Source organism: Stegostoma tigrinum, chromosome 7 (assembly GCF_030684315.1).
Source record: "Stegostoma tigrinum isolate sSteTig4 chromosome 7, sSteTig4.hap1, whole genome shotgun sequence".
In the NCBI taxonomy this organism is placed as follows: domain Eukaryota; kingdom Metazoa; phylum Chordata; class Chondrichthyes; order Orectolobiformes; family Stegostomatidae; genus Stegostoma; species Stegostoma tigrinum.
Window position 1 is genome coordinate 59,993,370 of NC_081360.1, and position 17,542 is coordinate 60,010,911.

Consider the following 17,542-nt stretch of genomic DNA (forward strand, 5'->3'; position numbering starts at 1 on the left):
GAGGTTAAGCAGCTACACACACATTCTAGTTTTAATCTTAGATTCTTGTGGGCACTTGATAAAGCAATTTGTTCCACTGGGGATGGCAGCACCCATGGAAAAAGGTGCAAAAGTGGTTAGGTCTCAGCATCAGACAAAAATCTGTTAAAATTAGCAGTGAAACAGTGGAGTCAGTCACGTCGGTTGTACTTCACGATAGTATGCTCATTTCCAAGTGTGGCTTTTTCAAAAAAACGCTATTTTAGTGGCTGTCTGCCTCTCTTCCAGGGAAATGGTTGTGCTTTTGGAGAAGGTAATCCACTTGGTGCTGATGCTTTCCATTATCAGTGGGCACAGCAGAGTGTGGGTACAGAGATCAATAAAAAAAGTTATGATTTCATTGAGAAGTGATTCATTTGTTTTCGTGATTATTTCGTCCTCATTTAGTCTGTCCTAGTGCTGTCGGGCCCAGGCAAGGCCAGGCCCCCATACCTCCCCGGGCTTGATTTAGAGAGTGCGGGTTATGAAGATGTACAGACGGGGCAGTTGTGCTTCCTTCCCCCTCGGTTTATGACGGGCTACCGGAGGGAGGGAGGGAGTGAGGAAGACGGAAGTCAGGCGGCGCTGAGGACGGGGATTCCCCGCCGGGAACTTCCGAGCTCTCCGTCTCGAGCGCAGCGCCGGACCGCAGCCAATGAGCGGAGCCGGTTTAAATTAACAACGGCCGAGGGAGCAGCGCGGTGGGGCTTCGGCTTGATCGGTGAGTCCGGGCCTCCATCACCGCACTTCAGGATTCATGATGCGACTGTGCTGGGGGGTGGGAAAGGCATCCCAGGCCTGGGGCTCTCAAGGAGGCCGTTGCCTTAAATGTCACTGATGTCTCAGGTGATTGCTGCTGAGGCCTACTGACAGCCTTTGGTCCCCACCAGCACTCATGTCCATTCGTGTTTCAGCGTAACTGATCAGTCAAAGTGCAGCTCCCTGCCGAGCCTCCAGTTTATTGGCTCTCGTTTGATTTGCCTGAAACTTAAGTTAAGCAAACTCTTGCATTTGCCACTTCGAGTAATCTTGCGTTTGTCATTTTGTTTTAAAAGTGAAAGTGCTCACACAAAACTAAAGTGTATGGACATCTTATCGTCACATGTTTCACAGGCACTTCCTTGGAGGTGATACAGGTTGTGAGTTACTGTAGGTGAAGCTTTGGGAATGACTTACATGTGTCTTAGATTAGATTCCCTACAGTGTGGACACAGGCCCTTCGGCCCAACAAGTCTACACCACCCTTTGGAGCATCCCACCCAACCCATCCCCCTATATCCCACACACCCCTGAACACTATGGGCAATTGAGCATGGCTGATCCACCTAACCTGCACATCTTTGGAGATAATGGGAACTGCAGATCCTCTGATGAAGGGTCTAGGCCCGGGGCATCAGCTTTTGTGCTCCTGAGATGCTGCTTGGCCTGCTGTGTTCATCCACCCTCACATTTTATTATCCTGCACATCTTTGGACTGTGGGAGAAAACCATAGCACCCAGAGGAAACCCATGCAGACACAGGGAGAATGAGCAAACTCCACACAGACAGTCACCTGTGGCTGGGATCGAACCCAGGTCCCTGGTGCTGTGCTAACCACTGACCCACCATGCCGCACCTCTTGTAGCTGCTGAACAGCCAAGGTAGAATCATGGAATCCCAACAGTTTTAGAAGATGGATAGTGTGCCAATGAAGTGAGCTGTTTTGATATGAAGGGTGTTTTATTTTTGGGCTTTTTTGTTTTGAAGCTATGCTCAACCAGGCATGTAAAAGGTATTCTTTTCTTTGTTTAACAGAGTGAGTCATAGAATCCCTATGGTGCCAAAAGAGGCTTTTTGGCCCATCTAATCTGTACTGACTTTCCAAAGACCATCCCACCTAATCCCATCAAACCTATATTTACCATGGCTGACCCACCATCACTTACATAGAGTCATACAACATAGAAACAGGCCCTTTGGTCCAACCAGCCCTTGTTGAACGTAATCATAAACTAAACTTGACCCACCTGCCTGATCAGTTAGGAATGAGTCCAGGGTGTGCACCCTACTGCGAGACTTCCAAGCCCAGAAGGTGCCCTGGATTCAGTCAGGGCAGACACCAGGTCATGTCACTTTGTAGAATAGGGTTGTGACTGCACCGGAACAATACCCTGCTGGGGGTCTGGCCTGTTTACCGAAGGGAGTGAATCCTGGATGTGTGAGGAAACCAGAGCACCCAGCAGAAACCCATGCAGACCTGGCAAGAAAATACTAACTCCACACAGACAATCGCCCAGGGCTCAACCTGGATCCCTGGTGCTTTGAAGCAGCAGTGCTAATCACTGTGCCATTGTGCTGCCCCCTAAAGAAGAGAGAACAGTGTGGGTGTGCGCGCGCGAGTGGATTTTCAAAATAGTCAAGCTACTATCTTCAGAAATTAAAAGTAGGAAAAGCTGGAAATAACAGTTTGTGGATAGGGAATACGGAGTTACCCGGGTTGATCACCTGATGTATTAACTTTGTTTCTTTGCTCATATGCTTATATTAGAAGTTTATTGTTTGGAATATGTACTTCTTCAGCAATGAACGGCTGATGTGTCTCCTCGGTTATATGTGTTTTGGGTCCAAGGAAAGTTGAATTGACTTGAGATTGCATGGGTAACTGTAGCACAGTGAAGCATAGTTCAGACTGGACAAACATTTTTAATCTGTGAAATTTGACTGTGCAGTTAACTCTGCTAATGTCTAAAATCTGTTTTGCTTCTTGGGTAATTTGCATTGTGCTTCATTCATGTAGAGAACTCTAATCTATAGTCAGAGAGATATGGAGCTTTTAGTACAATTTCAGGGTATCCAGGGCTGGTACTGTATGACTCTGAGCAAGAACATCAGAAAGAATAAGCAAGAGTAAGCCATTCAGTGCCTTGACCCTGCTGCGTCATTCCAGATCATCTACCTCTATACTATTTCTCCTCCCTTCCTCCTTGTCCTCATATCCCTTGGATTTAGAAATATAACAATCTCTGTTTTGAATATACTTTGTGACTGAAAATTCTTTCTCATTTCCTGACCTGCTGCATTGCATCTTTTTTATGATGCTTTCTGAAAATTCATACATCACATTCACTGGTTCTCCCCTTTATCCATTTTGCTAGTAACATGGTCAAAAAACAGGTTTGTCAAGCGTAATTCCCTTCAATGAATCTTTGACATTGGCCAATCAGATCATTATTTTCTAAATGTCTAGCTTTTTTCATAATAGATTCTAGTAACTTTTCTACTAACATTAAGTTAATAGGATGGCAGTTCTGCACTTTATCCCTCCTGCCTACATTAAGTAGTCATATTACATTTGCAGGCACCATTCCAGAATATCTAGAGATTTGTGAAATGATCACCAGTGAGCGCACAATGTGCACAGCCACCTATCATCAGGCCCAATGCGTTTGTCAATGTTCAGTCCTGTTAATGTGTCCAGTACCACTTTGTTAACTTGCATTTTTTTTCAGTTCCTCATTTTTGCTAGTCCATTGAATCTTTATTTCTGGTAGGTTTCATGTGTCTTCTGTCATGAAAACTGGCACCAAGTAATCATTTGGCTTCTCTGTCATTTCCCTATTTCTCTATTATAAATTGTGTTTAAAGGAGCCACTGTTTCTTTTTACTTTTTTTTCCTTTACATTGCTGAAGGAGCTTTTCCTGTCTGTTTAAATATTTCTTGCTAGTTTACATTCACGTTATTTTCTTCTTTTATCAGTTGATCCTCCTTATGTTCTAAAATACCCCTAATGATAGGTTCATTACCTTTTTATGCAGTTTTATATATCACCTGCTTTGATCAAGTGGAAACTTTAACTTCCTTTGTCAGTCAAGATCTACTCACACCATTTTGGGTTTTTTACTACCTTACAGAGATGTATCTTTGTTGAAAACCATGTGTTAATTTTTGTTTTTGCAAATGAGCCACCAAACCTTTTTCTGGGTGACAGCCAGTGACTCAATGGGTACTTTGGGGATCAGAATTTGTACCCCAGCTAGTCACAATATACACATGAATGATTTAAATGAGGAAATTAAATGTAGTGTTTCTACATCTGCAAATGGCACAAATTTGAATAGGAAGCTGAACTGTGAGAAAAATGCAGAGATGCCTTCAGTGTGATTTGAACAAGTTGACTGAGTAAGGAAATGTATGACAGATGAAGTATTATGTACATAAACGTACATAAATACTTTGAGCAAAAATAGGATGGCACATTATTATCTGACTGGTGATAGATTAGATCAGGAAAGGGTGTGGTGCAACGAGACCTGGATGTCCTGTACACCAGTTGCTGAAAGTTAGCACACAAATGGTATGTTGGCCTTCACCATAGGAAGATTTGAGTACAGAAGTAGGGATGTTTTGTGGTTGCACAGGGTCTTGGTGAGACCACGTTGAGAATATTATGTACAGTTTTTGTCTCAATATCTGATCAAAGTTATTTTGGCTAGAAAGTGAGTGTTGTAAAAGTTCACCAAACTGATTCTTGGGATGCAGAACTTTCATATGAAGAGAGGTTGGTTCAGTTAGGACTATATTCACTGCAGTTTAGAAAAATGAGGGGGAACCTCATAGCAACTTTTTAAATTCTAACAGGATTTGGATGTGAACATAGGAGGTATAGTTAGTAAGTTTGCACTTGACACAAAATTGATGATGTAGTTGACAGTGAAGAAGAAGTTTACTTCAGAGTACAACAGGATCTTGATCAGATGGGTCAATGGGCTGAGGGGTGGCAGACAGAGTTTATTTTAGATAAATGTGACCATTGGTGCTGTAGTTTGGAAAGGAATATCAGGGCAGGATTTATACACTTAATGGTAAGATCCTGGAAGTGCTGAACAAAGAGACCTTGGAGTTGCAGGTAGACAGGATAGTGATGAAGGCGTTTGGTATGCTCGCCTTTATTGGTCAGTGCATTGAGTATAGGAGTTAGGAGGTTATGTTGTGGCTGTACGGGATATTGGCTGGGGCACTTTTGGAAAACAGTGTTCAATTCTGGTCTCCCTGCTACAGGAAGGATATTGTGAAACTTGAAAGTGTTCAGAAAAGATTTACAAAGATGTTGCTGAGTTGGAGAGTTTTAGCTATAGCAGGGGCTGAATAACGTGGAGCTACTTTCCCTTGGAGCATTGGAGGTTGAGGGGTGACGTTATAGAAGTTTACAAAATCATGAGGGACCTGGATGGGATGAAGATCCAAGGTCCTTTCCCCAGGGTAAGAGAGTTGAAAACTAGAGGGCATAGGTTTGAGATGAGACAGGAAAGATTTAAAAGGGACCTAAGAAGCAGATTTTTCATGCAGGAGGTGGTGCCTATTTGGAATGAGCTGCCAGGGAAAGTGGTGGAGGCAGGTACAATTACAACATTTAAAAGGCATCTGGAAGGGTACATGAATAGGAAGGGTTTGGAGAGATATGGACCAAGTGCTGGCAAATGGAATTAGATTTATTTAGCGTACCTGGTTGGCATGGACAAGTTGGATGGAAGGATCTGTTTCCATGCTGTACAGCTCTATGACTAGACAAGGTAAATGCAGCAAGGATGTTCATGATAACCAGGGAGTCGAGAACCAGGGGTCACAATTTAAGGAACACTGGATTGGCCATTTCGAGCTGAGACGAAGAGAAATTACTTCATCCAGAGAGTGGTGAGTCTGTGAAATTCTCTGCCACAGAAACTAGTGGAGGCCAAAATATTGAATGTTTTCAAGCAGAAGTTATACATAGCTCTTAGGGTTAAAGGAATCAATATGAAAGAAAGTGGGGACAGGGTAATGAAATGGATTATCAGTTATGAACGTATTCAAGGGCAAGCAGGCTTGAGGAGCTGGGTAACTATTCTTATTTTTGATGTTTCTATGACAGCATTTCATTTCCCAATCCCAATTGCCATTGCCTGCAGGAAGATAGTGTTGAACAGCCTCCTGAGCAGCTGCAGAGCAAACTCTTTGCCCTTTTGGGAAGGGACTCCTGGATTTTGACCTTGTGATGATGATGGACTAGTGACGTGTTTCTAATTTAGGCTGGTATATGACTTCGTGATATTAGTGTTCCCATGAACTTGTTTTCTTGGCCTTTCTAGGTAGCAGAGGTGACAGGTTTTGGAAGCACTTTTGACGATGCATTGGGAAGTGGCTAAAGTGCACCTTGCCAGTAATTCACATTACAACTACATTAGATCCTTGTTGGGAAAGGAGACCAAAACAGCACACAGTGCTCCAGATGCGGTCTCACGAAAGCCCTGAACCTCTGTGGTATGATGCTGGAGGTTTGTGTGTGTGTAAAAGTGGCAGAGGCAGTGCTATTTAAGCATGCTCTGGATAATGTTGTACTCGAATTTTGTTACAATTGTGCTAATCCATGCAAGTGGAGAATATTTTATCAAAATCTTTACTTGAGGCTTGTGACTGATAGACTTTGAGGGAGTCAGGAAGTGGGTCGATTACCACAGTACATGAAAGCTGGCACCTGTTTTTACAGTCACAGTATTCATATGAATGGTCCAGTGAAATTCCTTGTCAATTTTGATCTTCCAGCACATTGATCGCAAGGGAATTGTTAATTTTCCACTGAGTCACAGACCTCTAAATTTCTAACTTATTAAAATCTTACTTCTACGTGCTGGAGAGCTGTTAAGTGTGAATGATGGATTATAGCAAAAACAGGAAATGCAGGTTATGGATCAGTAAACATTTGTAAAGAAAAAGTCCAGGATAATATTTTGAGAAAAAAATTCAAAAATGTTTGGCTTTCAATTCTGAGGAGGCTGTAGAAGGGGTTATATTGAGGTGCAGGACAAAAACATATTTGTATTTGCAGAAAAGAAGTACAGGTGCAGGCATGAAGAGCTGAATGGTCTACTCCTACACCTATTTTCTGTGTTTCTGTTTTTTTTTTGCAAGATTACCTCTGTGAGGTAGTGAAAATATGGAATAAATAAGAGACCTACTGCACATAAAACAGTCCCTTCGGTCCGACTCGTCCATGCCAATCAGGTTTCCTAAACTGAATTTTAGTCCCCTTTTCCTGCATTTGGCCCATATCCCTCTCAACCTTTCCTATCTATGTACCTACTCAAATGTCATTTCAAGGTTCTAATTATGCCTTGCCTCTGCCACTTCCTCTGATAGTTCATTCCATATGCACACCACTCTCAACGTGAAAAGGTTGCCTCTCAGGTCCCTTTAAAATCTTTTCCCCCTTACGTTAAACTTATGCCCCCTAGTTTTGAACTTTCCTACTCTGGGGAAGATAACTTGGCCATTTACCTTATCTGTGTCCTTCTTGGTTTTATAAACCTCTGAGGTCACCCCCTAACCTCTGACTGGGGGAACATATCCCTGCCTAATCAGCCTCTGCTTTATAGCTCAAACCTTCCATTCTCAGTAACATCCTTGTAAATCATTTTTTCACCCTTTCTAGTTTAATGATCTCCTTCCTGTAGCAGTGTGACCAGAATTGTATGTAGTACTCCAAATATGGCCTTACCAATGTCTGAAAAACTGTAACATGCCATCCGAAGTCCTGTACTGTGCTCTGACCAATGAAGGTAAGTGTGCCAATGCCTTCTTCACCACCCTGTCAACCTGCGATGCCATGTTTCAAGGAATTGTGTACTTGCACCCCCAGTGTTCGACTACACTCCCCAACACTTTACTGTGTACTGTACAAGTCTGGCCCTGATTTGTCTTAGCAAAATGCAACACCGCGTGTTTATCTGAATTAAACTCCGTTTATCTGAATTAATCTGCTATTTCTCAGCCCCATTTGATCACAATCTTGTTGTACCCTTAGATTACCTTCTCCACAGTCCACTGTACCAGCAATTTTGGTGTCATTCTGCAAACTTACTAACCATGCCTCCTATATTCTCATCTAAACTGTTTATATAAGTGACAAACAATCGTGGAACCAGCACCGATTCTTGGGGCAGATTGCTGGCCATTGGCTCCAGTCCAAAAAACCACTCTCTACCACCAACCTTCAAAATTTCCCCATCCTGATCCCATCCCAAAACCAGCCCAGCTCGTCCCCACTTCCTTGACCTGACCGTCTTTTCTCCCACCTTTTCGCCCCTCTCATCTCGACCCCACCCCAACCTCCTACCTACCTGCCCCATCCCCGCCTCTTTGACCTGTCTGTCTTCCCTTGACTGACCACCCCTGATCCAAACTCCCCATCTACACTCACCTGTATTGGCTCCATCCCCACCTCCTTGACCTGTCCGTCTCCTCTCCACTTATCTGCTCCTTTATCCACCTTCCATCTGCCTCCCCCTCTCTCTCTATTTATTACAGAATCCCCTTCCCCTCCCCCATTTCTAAAGAAGGGCCCAGACCCGAAATGCCAGCTTTCCTCCTCCTCTGATGCTGCTTGGCCTGCTGTGTTCATCCAGCTCTACATCTTGTTATTTCTACCACCAAACTCTGTCTCCTTCCATCAAGCCAATGTTGTATCCAGTTGGCTAGCTCTCCCTGGATCCCATGTGACCTAACCTTACTAACCAATCTATGGCCACTTCTTCAAAAATGTCAGTGAAATTTCTGAGACAATTTCCCATGCACAAATCCGTGCTTACTATTCCTAATCAGTCCTTCCCTTTCCAAATACGTATAGATCCTGTATGTCAGAATCTCCTCCAGTGATGTACCCACCACTAATATTAAGCTCACTGGTCTGTAGTTTCTGACAGCTTTTATGAAATAATGGTGCAATAATGAAAGCTAAGATGACAAAATATCAAAAGGAGAAAAATAAATTCAAATTGGAACAAATTGAAAAGAAAGCTTAGAGCTGCTGGGGTTTTGAAATGTGTAATAGGTAGCCCAGTTCTAAAAAGAATGATCAACACCAAGGAAGTACAGGTCTCCTGCTAGACCAGTATTCTTAAATGGTCAAAGACAACAGCAACTTGCCTCCCTTCCCTACCAACTGTCCAATTCTATGTTCCTGTTTTATTTTGATAAAGGTAATTGGGTAAATAACTGGTTTAATGTTATTCATGTAACTGTTAAAGTCAGCGTGGGTGGGGAGCTGTGCGAAAAGATGTTATACTGGCAAGAAGCTAGGACAAATCTTGATTGAAACAAGACAGGATGTGAAAGGTCTGTTGCTATCCCTGATGAAACAGCCAAATTATTGATACAGCGTTGTTTGAAACTTGCAACTGTTTTTGTTTCAATTAGGTGGTATTTGAGATCCTAGGTATTTAGAGAAGACAACCTCAAGATTCCATATTTTTGAGCAAACTTAACTTTTCTCCACAGTGAGAAAAGCAAAACAATCTACTGTTAGATGTGTTTATAAAACATGTACTTTAACGTCCAGAATTATTATGAGATAAATGTAAATTAACTGTCACACTCTTGTTGAACATCCCACGAATCACGTCAAATAGCTGATGCAGTGAAGGCAGATCCCATATAGTTGTCGACAAACCAGTCGGATGATAGTGACACTGGGTCACCAAGTCTCTTAAAATTTTTACTTCTTGACGTGCAAAGAACTAGCCTTGAAAAATTCCATGTAACTGCTCTGTCATGGACTGCTTCATTGACTTCTCATGTGCTGGTAGTTTAATCTCATTCCTTGAGATTGCATTCCACTGGATTATTGGGGCTGTGCTTCAACACCTACTCAAGGATGTGTACTTTGGAAAGAGATAATGGGAACTGCAGATGCTGTGGAATTGGAGATAACAAAGTGTGGAGCTGGATGAACACAGCAGGCCAAACAGCATCTTAGGAACACAAAAGCTGACGTTTTGGGCCTAGACCCTTCACCAAAAAGCCTGCATGATACAGTTTTCTTAATTTGTTTCCTGAACTCATTTGTGTTCTTCCCCTTAACTTTCAACCTGAACTGAAATTTAACCTTAAACAGATGAGAATATGTCCTCAGGATAGATTCACTAACTGATTATTCCCACTTACACCTGGATTAATTTAATACATACTTGAATTCAAATTAGATTTCTGCAATAGGTAACATTTTTCTCTTGTCAAAATAATGCCTGTAATTGATAAATAATATAACTAGTAGATGAAAAATGAGCAATATACATGAATTGTTCTAACTTCCTACGTGGACAGTAAAGTGAAAGGAAGTGACACTTTCACAAAAAGTCTCACACACAAATTTGCAGCTTCTGATGGTCACAGGCTACATTTTCATACCTCTGACCATGTCAGAATTGAGGTAGAAGGATTTAATAAACAGGAAACGATACCAGAATTCCTGCCACCATTCCCAATATGTGGGATTTTTGAGAGCATGGGACCAGGATGCAGATTACATGTGGGTGCTCTGCAGGCACTAATTCCACCTTTGGTTATTCCATTGCATTGGTGGACATTTACTTTCCAGCTAGTTTCATAGAGTTGAGCCTGTTTTTGTCAGGACCATGGTCTATAACAAGTCTGAGGACTTGTGAGCCACGGGAGAGCTCTGTATGAAAGGTGTTAACAACTTCATATTTCAGAATGTAATAGTATAAATTAAAATGAGGTTAAGACAGCAAATCAATGATGGGGCTTTGTTTGGAAATAGTATATGACCAGTAAATTGACAAGCATTTTGGAAGGTTCAAATGGATTAGAGTGTGTTATACAATTAATGTTAATACAGCTGAGATCCCATTATGAATGCTCATCTGATTGCCTGGCCTGACTGCTCAGCAGGGATTGTTGACTGCTGTTAAGGGGACTTTTACCTTTGTTCTGATAGTTTTATGAACAGGCAATAAGACTAATTTAGTTGTTTGTTTGTTTGTTTATTTATTTTGATAATTACTTGGGTATTTCAAAGATTTCCTAATGTTATTATAGGGTTCATGAGTTCTGTCCTTCCTGGAAATTGAGTGAGGGGTCTTGGAGCAGGTTGTTTGAGAGAAGGCTGATAAGCAAAGCAAGGCTGTTCAGCCATGTGCTGAAATCCCAGTGAACTAATGTGAATTCAAAACTTCCTGCCTTGGCAGCTACCCCACTTAATTCACACCCTGAGCTGTTTACAGAGGCAATGACTCCAACTCATGCCTGGTCACTTGTCTTAAAAATAGCACATGTGGGAACTGCCAAGCAGGAAGTGGATTGTGATGTTGGCAAATTACCCAACTTGTGATGCTTGCCTAAAAGCTGAAAAGCTAGGCCCACAAACTTATGTGCAGTGCCTCGAGGTAACCGAGGAACCCAGTGAACATGGTCAACAAATAATGAACAAAAACGAGTTTAAAATAATTTCAAGGTCGTAAAATCTGGAATTCAAATACGAACAGCCATATCATTGTTCCTGTACTGAGTCCGTTTAGCGTTTATGCTACATGTAGTTTGTACATAATTGTTGTCTGCATTTTTAAGGTATGCATATCTTTCAATTCAATTATTACTTCTGCTCTTTTTCAATCCTTGAAAGAAATTGTATCTGTCACTCATATGATTCCTTCTTTCCTCATTTGCCTCCATCTGCAACCATTTGGCCAACTTTGAATGAAACTATCTTCAGATTGCTGCCTCTGTGCATCAGTTCCTGGTGTAATGCCAACTGTCTGTGGGTTTGCTTCAGCTGATTTTTCCCTTCCCAGTTGTCTAACTTATTTGGCCCAATTCTGCAGGTCCTGTGCCATTCTGCTGCAAGCTGCTTCCTGTAAACTCCCCCAGTACATTGTTTTGGTGCTGGTATCTCTTTTTTGACCCTGAGCTGAGTTAAAGGCTCCTTATCCACTCCAACAGTTTGTTTTATCCTTTCACAGGATGTGGTGTCACTGGTTAGGTCAACATTTGCTCTCCATTCATTACCCTTGAGAAAGCGGTGGTGAACCACCTTCTTGAACCACTGAAGACCGCATGATAGATGCACCCATACTGCTGCTAGGAAGACAGTTCCAAGATTTTTGAGCCAATGGCAGTGAAGGAATGGCAAAATACTTCTAAGTCAGAATGGTATGTATGTTTGTATGTAGCTCAGTAACACTCCATTTCTGCCTAATTTTTTGTTGACACCCACATAAATCTCGTGTTAGAAGAGCTGTCTAATTACTCCAGTGCTTCCCTCGCTGGTCTCTTATATTACATCCTCTTGCAGAACTTAGCGCATTCAGAATTCTGCTGACCCATCTTGAGTCCCATTCATCCTTAACCTTGTGAGAACTGGTCCTTTAGTCCCGTGTCTTCCAATATTACGAATAAAGCTATTGAGTGGTTCTGTGAAGAACATCAGGTGTGTCCGCCATGTGGTTGATAATCTGGAAATTGGCTTGTGTGTTAGTCCTTTTTATTATGTCATGAGTTTTGTTTAAACAGGCTGAAGGTTTAGTGTGTTGGAAGTTGTGACTGAAAGTTCTTTTGGAATAAAGGGAACATTCTTAACACCAAGTTAGAGATACTAAGATTAAAACAATTTTTATACACTAGAAAATGACTGTTTTTAAAAGCAGTTCAAGTCCTAACTTCGATTGAGAGTTTTAAAAAATTTAGACACACTCTGTAAAGCACGTCGCATTGATTATTAGATCCCTATATTTAAACAATTAATTGATACACAATTAAACCCAAGTAAATATAATCCGTCACCTGTTCCCTAATTCCAATACCCTAATTCCTTCCAATCATCTCAGATGACGAGGTTTCCCTTTTCCCTTTTCAAATAAATTATTATACAATGAAAAACAAATATAAAAGCATAATATATTTCCCATTCTTTATTGTTAGTATGTTAACGTTCCAAAAGTCCATTTTTCTGTAGGTACAACAATTTCTTAGAACTTGCTCTTTTCCAATTTATTTCCCTTTCCCACAGATAACAATGATAAATGCTGCTTTGAGGAGAACTCAACATGACAAGAGAGTTGCATGAGAAGCATTACTAAGTTGTTTCATGTTGCTGGCTTCAACCAGTGATGGAAATTTCAAAATGCGCTGCTTCATCTTTAATTTTTTCAATGTTTTGCTCACCTAAATATTTACCACCTCGGGATTTTTCATAACTGTATTCCACTTTAGTACTTCAGAACTGGTATTTGACCTTATTTGGATGCCAGGCCAATTCAACTATCTAATTTGAAAACTGCTGCATCTTCTTGAGAAGTTGTACCTTGATAAATAACATTGGCTCTAGCATATTTCAAACAAGATTGCTGATCCAAAATGATACTTGATCCATTCTGCCTGGTTTCCAATCTCATGTATGTAAAAGCTCCAGAAGTCTGACTTTCAATTTTAAATGTGACATTTTTCCATGAGTACCATCTTTGTGATAGGGCTGGTTGTCTGCTATATGGTACCTTTCAGCTTCAGTTCGTGCTGTATATTTTTATTTAAGTTATCTTCTAGTTTGTTCATTGCCACTAAGTCTTCCTGATCACATAACTTCCGGTCATGGTGGTATTGCTGTTTTGTACTATATTTCTTGGTCTTGTCAAATTGTGCTCTCTATTTTGCCTCCTATCAGTTTCTTAGCTACTCCTATTTGACCTCCCCTTCCTGAGGATTTCTTTCAATGGTTCGTGACCTCTTTTTAGGAGCATGTTTGCTCTCAGACAAACTTATACTGCACTTCCTTGCCTTCTATGTTTTGGGCTCCATGTTCCCAATCCATGGGCATGAACCCCTGTTCCTCATCCAATAAATCCATCAAGTATTTACATTTTTCAATAGCTTCCCCGGTCTGACTTTTAATAGTTACATTTATCCATTGACCAACCCCTTCTGGTAATTATTAGATGTTGTCCTTAGGGACCAGTGACTTCAACGACCATCTGAACTGATCTGTCTGTCATCAGACAAACTGTCCACTGTGGCAGTTTGTTCCTCATTACTGTGCAAAATTGCAAAATGATTTTGTTTTGTTACCTTTTAAATCCAGTGCCACTACCTTGTTGAAATTTTCTGCTAAGGCAGACTTACTATAGGTGTGTTTCAATATTTCCAACAAATCTCACGTCCATCACATCTTTGAGCTTATTGACTGCCCATCGTTTACTAAAGGCTTTGACCTTTTATAGGATTGATCAGTCAATTGCTTATGTAACTTTTAATACAATTGACTCTTTGTCTTCTTAATTTCTATCCCTGGTGTCAAGAATGCTCACTTATTTTGTGGAGAGTTTATTGTCTATTACAGGAGTACAATAGTGCCCCATATGTGTAAATTGCATATTTGCTGATTTTCTAAATCCCATAGATTTGAGATTGTCTGTTTCTGTGCTGTATGACTCTTCGATCCAACTCATCTGCACTGACCAGATATCCCAATCTAATCTTGTCCCATTTGTCAGCATTTGGTCCATATCCCTCTAAATCCTTCCTATTCAAATAACCATTCAGATGCCTTTTAAATGCTGTAATTGCACCCGTCTCCATGACTTCCTCTGGCAGCTCATTCCACGCACACCTCACCCTCTGCATGAAAAAGTTACCTATCAGATCCTTTTTAAATCTTTTTCTTCTCACCTTAAACCTGTGGCCTCTTATTTTGGACTCAAACACCCTCAGGGGAAAAAGATCTTGGGTATTCATCCTATCCATGCTCTTTATGATTTTATAAACCTTTATAAGATCACCCCTCAGATTCTGATGCACTGGGGAAGAAAAACCTCTAGTCTCAGTACGATCCTTGTAAATCTTTTCTGCACCCTATCAAATTTAACATCATTTTTCCTGTAGACCAGTGACCAGAATTGGACGCATTACTCTCCTTACCAATGTCCTGTACAGTCCAACATGACGTCCCAATGCCCGCATGCAGTGCACTGACTTGTGAAGGCAAGTGTGCTGAATGCCTTCTTCAATGCCCTGTCAACCTGTGACTCCACTTTGAAGGAACTATATACCTGCACGCCTGGGTCCCTTTGTTCAACAATACTCCCGAGGGCCCTACCGTTAACTGTATAAGTCCTGCTTTGGTTTCTTTTACCAAAATGCAACACCTCACATTTATCTAAATTCCATCTGCCTCTTCTCAGTCCCTAGGCTCATCTGCTCAAGGTCCTGTTGTACTCGAAGGTAATCTTCTTCATGTTTTCCATATCCAACTTCATTTGTACTTTCTTTATTGACCTAATTAATAATGATTCCATTTCACTGAACCCCACGTAAGCAAAATAAGCAAAATACTGCAAATGCTGAAAATACAAAACCAAGACAGAGAATGCTGAAAAAACTCAACAGGCCTGGCAGCATCTGCAGAAAGAGAAACAGAGTTTAAGCTTCAAGTCCGTTATGACTGCTTCAGAACTGAAACCATTCAAAACTGAAGGTCCTGAGGAAGAGTCATACTGGACTCAAAACTTGAACTCTCTTTTTCTCTCTCTGCAGATGCTGTCCGCCCTGTTGAGTTTCTCCAGTATTTCTTATGTTTGTTTTGTGCCAATGAAATGATTGATTCTGGCAGCTTTACAAGGAAAGACCACTCGTTTCAAAGATTTAGTGTGTTATTCCAAAATCTGAAACTGGTGGACTCTCAAGTTCCTTAACTTTGTTCTGATCCTTAGTATACAGAGGCTAAGTAACATTTTAGTTTTTCTATGACTTGCTCCATAGATGTGCATCCACAACCTAATATTGCACAACTGAAAGATTCTACCACCAATGCAATTGCCATTAGGCTGAAGCTTCTAGTGACTAAGACAAATATCCTCTGTATCTCCATCTCCTTCCTCTGAAGGACAGTTCATGGCATAATGGTGCTTTGAATCACACCTATAACATCAATTGACTACATACCGAGCATTTCTGCAATTCATTCGCTGATTGTAAATATCAAATTCTCTTCATTTCTCAAAATTATGAACAGCATTTTTGCCCTCATTTGGAGTTACAGTCCTACTTTTGTATTGTCGCCTGCAACTGCTAGCTGGATGATCTTGTCAATTCAACATTTTGTCCTTCATTTTTTGTCATACAACCAATTTCCTCTTGTGTTATGAGTGCTGCTGGAAAGGAATGGTTTCCCAGGAATATTTTCAGTGCTTCCAGCATGTATTCTTACAGTGTATGTTTATCTGCAAATTTAGCTCATGTGAAAATTAGAAGTCTGTCCATTGCTAATACTTTAGCATAGTCACTTTAGTGCAAAACAGGACAGGGGATTTCGAAATGAATTTTTTGAAGTCTTGCATGTAATCTCCTGATTTCCATCATGTACCCATCCATAACACTGTTCTCAGCTTTTATAAATGTATCTGTAGTTGTGTTGCTAGTGTCCACTTGTACGAGTGGAAAATAGTAGATTTCTGGTGTCTAGTTGTGCTCTTTTAGCTGGTTAGATACATTACAGCAGATCACCAGCACTTATAGTCGCTCTCTTTATTGTTCGTCTCTCTCTCTCTCTCTCCCTCTTTCTCTTTCTCTTTCTCTCTCTCTCTCTCTCTTTCTCTTTCTCTCTCTCTCTTTCTGTCTCTCTGTTGGGAGAGGTGCTTCTGCTGGGATGATGCAAAGATGGAATCTCTCTTTGCTGAGGCACTTTGCCTTTTGAATCATTCTTCACAGACAAGTTCAGGTGGCTAATAGTGAATGATCTATGCACGGAACTAAGCTAAGTTCCACATAAGGCATTGGTATTTTGGAGATAGCTTGTCACTTTCCTCTAGCTTTTAATTTTTTCTTTCGGTCAGTACCCAATTTACATTCTCATAATGAATCAGCTGTACTTCATTAACTCCTAGATGAGACCTTTTACGTTTCTGGGAATGTCTCTCTGTTGTCCCTGTGAAACTGCAGTGGTGCAGTCAGGGGACTTATATCAGACATATTTTTAGCTTCCTGCCCTGAGTTTCGGTCAGGCTAATCCTCGTTATACAAAAGTCGATTCAGCTTTAAGAGTTTTTCCCTAAAAAATAGCAGCTGTAATCGCTGTATGATTACAGGTAATCTGATGCTATTTCTCACTTTTTTCAAACAAGTTGGTAACTTTTATATTTTGAATGTCACCAACCTTTTAAATAGTGTACTCAATTTTCATCCTGTACAATATGACTATTACCTGTTCATTTACAACTATGTTAATGGGCTCTCTTATTATGAAAGCAAATACCAAGCACTTTTTTAGTACCTCAGCCATGTACTTTGCCTCCTTAATTTGTGCCATCCTGCCTTTGACTGCCCTTTTGTTTTCTTCCACAAATTTAAAAATGCTTATTTGGGCTCTCTTTTAAGATGATTGCTGAGCCTGTTTTGTTTTCCCTTTGCCCACCTTAGCATCTTTCACATAGCTGTTCTGTGCTCATCCCTTTCATCATGGCTGATAAAATTTACATTTGTCATATCCTACATTTTGCTGAGTGATTTAATTTTAATATTTTTTTTCTTCTCAGGAGCTCTTGATTGGGCTGCAGATTCAGGTTAGTTTTATTCTGGTGAAGGTGTTTACATTTGGACTGTATGATGCACTGCTATAATCCAGCTGCTTCACAGATGTTGTGTTTGTATCCTCACTTGCAGTTATTGTATTTCTGGTCATTCATTTACAGGAAGTAGGAGTTAAGACTGTTTTCCACAGCTGATTGCTT

At 40.9% G+C, this 17,542-nt stretch overlaps 1 protein-coding gene across 8 annotated transcripts in view; it reads left to right on the forward strand.

The window, feature by feature from the left end:
• The first annotated feature begins 255 nt into the window (after window positions 1-255).
• LOC125453791 (TRAF family member-associated NF-kappa-B activator-like) overlaps window positions 256-17,542 on the forward strand; it is a 76,484-nt gene continuing 59,197 nt past the window's right edge. For 2 of the 8 annotated variants that reach the window (XM_048533728.2, XM_048533729.2), the window contains exons 1-3: window positions 506-739; window positions 11,789-11,978; window positions 17,348-17,374. The gene's annotated coding sequence lies outside the window, so the exon portion shown is untranslated. Of the gene's footprint in view, window positions 293-505; window positions 740-802; window positions 865-11,788; window positions 11,979-17,347; window positions 17,375-17,542 lie in introns of those variants that run through there. The other 6 variants (XM_059647314.1, XM_048533727.2, XM_059647316.1 and 3 more) reach the window with 5 other exon arrangements.